The sequence below is a fragment of the Perca fluviatilis genome, chromosome 21 (genome assembly GCF_010015445.1).
Source record: "Perca fluviatilis chromosome 21, GENO_Pfluv_1.0, whole genome shotgun sequence".
Taxonomy (NCBI): Eukaryota; Metazoa; Chordata; class Actinopteri; order Perciformes; family Percidae; genus Perca; species Perca fluviatilis.
Window position 1 is genome coordinate 31,090,234 of NC_053132.1, and position 3,723 is coordinate 31,093,956.

A 3,723-nucleotide genomic window follows, 5' to 3' on the forward strand; every position below is an offset into this window, starting at 1 on the left:
CCTGTTGTGTCCTTTTGTTGGGCAAAAAAGCATCACTTTGCTGCAGTGGATCCAAATTCTTTTTTTTAAGATTGTTTTTTGTGGGACATTTTCAGCCTTTATTTTTGATAGGACAGCAGAAGACATGAAAGGGGAGAGAAAGAGGGGAATGACATGCAGCAAAAGGCCACAGGTTGGAGTCAAACCCAGGCCTGCTGCGTCAAAGAGTAGACCTCTATATATGGGCACCTGCTCTACCAGGTGAGCTATCCGGGCGCCGAATTCTTTCAAATTAACAGTATAGTAAACACTTATTTCTCACACTAACAGCACAGAACTTCATTTTTCAGTGTTACCAGAGCTGCAGTAAATCACTCATACCACTTGACGGTGCCAGCAGACAAATTACATTCCTGAGCAGCTATATGGACGGGCTTCAGCGCAACTAAAAAATCATGATAGAGATGTGATAATACAAATGTGACAAAGGACATAGCCACAATAGTGCCAGTGAAGATAATACTGGGGGGGTGGGGGCTGAATCCATGTTCTTTGTCTCCAATCTTACCATAATAATTCCAATCACCGTCATCTGCATCATCCCTGTCTTCTTTATAGTCTATATATAGTATATTGGCATCATGTTAGAAAGAGTCCAATAAACCCTGAGCTGCCCTCCTGTGTTTTTCAAGAATTTGAACTTCCTCTCTTTAACCTTATACAATAACACACAAAAAACGTTTTCTTTTAGATGATCATTTTCACCTTCCTCCTAATAATATTAGTACAGTTATCATCATCATTTGGTTTGCTACATATGGCATTTAACCCCCACCCTACCTTAAGAAAATGATCATGACACATAACCAAAGCCATACTATTGACAGATGATTGGTGTTTTCTAATTCTAACTTTATCAACTTTAGACAAAAATCACACAGCCACCACAAAATGTCATTAAAGTGTAATGCTCACCAAAATTCAACCTAGGGTGTTTTTGTATCTCAATATATAGACTTAATATATTAAGTCAATTTTTTTGGAATATTAAGTCAATATATTGAGATACTAGTCAATATTTTGAGATATTAAGTCAATATTTTGAGATATTAAGTCAATATATTTAGATACTAAGTCAATATATTGATAATCTAAGTCAATATTTTAAAGCTTCTCATTACTGTGAGATTCTTAGTCAATATTTTAAGATATTAAGTCAATATATTGAGATACTAAGTAGATATTCTGAGATACTAAGTCAATATTTTGAGATACTGAGTCTATATTTTGAGATATCAAGTCATAATTTTTAGATTCTAAGTCAATATTTTAGACTTTCTCCTTATTTTGAGATTCTTAGTCAATATTTGGGGATATTAAGTCAATTTGTTGAGATACTAAATCAATATTTTGAGATATTAAGTACATTTTTGGAGATCCTACATCAATATTTGGATATTCTAAGTCAATATTTTAAAGTTTCTCCTTTTTTGAGATTCTTATATTCTGAGTTACTAAGTCAATATATTGACATACTGAGTCAATATTTTAAAGTTTCTTATTACTTTGAGATTCTTAGTCAATATTCTGAGTTACTAAGTCAATATATTAAGATACTATGTCAATATTATGGGATATTAAGTCAATATGTTGAGATACTAAGTCAATATTTTGAGATATTAAGTCAATATATTGAGATACTATGTCAATATTATGGGATATTAAGTCAATATGTTGAGATACTAAGTCAATATTTTGAGATATTAAGTCAATATATTGAGATAGTCAATATTTTAAGATATTAAGTCAATATATTGAGATTCTAAGTAAATATTTCAAAACTGTAAAAGAAAAATCTGCATCTACATAAGAACATCAACCAAATGTTTGAGGTTCTACTTTTAAAAATCTTATGTTGTAAATTATACAATAAAAATAATAATAATAATAATCTGAATATTTGTCTTGCTTGCAGTAGTGGAAGAAGTATTTAGATATTTTACTGAACAAATAGTAAAAGCAATACTGGTGGAAATACTCCATTACAAGTAAAGGTTCCCCAGCCACTGCATTGATCCCAATGCCATAAGCCTGGTTAAGAGATAAGAACATTGTAGGTGCTTTATTTATTTATTATTTAACAGCTGCTTTTGATATTGATGATAGTGAGATATGTAAAGTGTAAATGTACTTAAGGAATCAAAAGTAAAAATGATTGGGCAGCAGAATGGCTTTGTCAATTATTTAATTATATTAGTATTAATAATACTGGTGCTATTAGCAGCAGATATTTTATACTACAAACAAACCAAAAAATGATTAATGACCTACTGTGTAATGTATAATGTGATAGGTGTTAGCATGCAGTAATGACCCCACTGAGAAGTATCACCAACTCTGCAGTTCAGTTGTTATTTTTTTACATTTGCATTATTTTGTACCAGATTTGTAAACAACTAACTTTGCTCTTAGATGCAAACTGCATCACAAAGTGCTCATATTATGCTTTTTGGCTTTTCCCCTTTCCTTTATTGTGTTATATATCTTTTTGTGCAGTGAAAAAGCCCAAAGTCCACCCCAAAGGGACTTACCATCTCCAACAGAAAACACTGTTCACAAACTGCTCCAAACAGCTCTACTGTAGTCCAGCCTTTACTTCAGAGACAAACGTGGTCACTTTGGAACACACGTTATAATGCTCACCTAGCTGCTAGCATGGCACGCCCTCATAGTCTGCTTCTGACTGGCTAGTAGTCCTTACCTAGGTACTGTCAGGGCACGCCCTCATACTCTGCTTCTGACTGACTAGTAGTCCTTACCTAGGTACCGAGCATGTGCGACTCCCAACAAAGATAGAACAGAAGTGAGATGTCTCACTCTGTAGCTAAAACAGAGAGCTCAACACAATGTGGAGCAATGTGCAGTACAACAAAAATATGGTGTTTTTTGAAAATTAAACCAAGTTAACCTTCTGGTTCAACCTCTAAATACAATTATGAACCTGAAAATGAGCATAATATTTACTTTAAGGAAACATTTTTACTGTATTTTTCCCAGAAATAACCTTACACAAACAGCTAATGTGCTTGTTTGTAACATCTGATGTACATTGTGTGACATTTATCTGAACTGTCTGTCCATAGGGACTTTCCGTCTGTCTATGGGTGTGTATGAGAGTGTGTGTTTAGTCATAATAAAACAGGCCTGGCTCTTCCTGCATATACCCTGTGGACTAACTGGACCCTTGGCCCATGATAGAACTGATGTCTGCTCACTACAGAAAGAATAGGAAGAAGAGAAAAGACATGGATTTGATCATCTGTTGCAACAAAAATCAAAACAGAATTGTCAGGGCCCGCTGCATCGAGGAGTAAACCTCTATATATGGGCACCCGCTCTACCAACTGAGCTATCCGGGCACCCACATCCTTTGCGCAATTTAAATACTAACTGGAAAAACGATCCATGTTCTTGAACACTGCAGTTAAAAAACACAGGCTTCCACTGTGTCATGTCCCCAAAAAGAGTCAAACAGTGTGTTGTTGGTCATTTTCATTGTGTCCCTATATTATGTTTAATGTTTTAAACAGTTACTTTTTTACACATCCAGTAGTGACAGGGCAACATCATCAATTGTTAGGAATGGTGTTCCTGTCCATCTGATGAATGGAAGTCAATTATTCACTCTGCATTAGCTCGGTTTTGGTCTCCACCAATTCCTGAGAAAGATATCTGGCTCTTAAA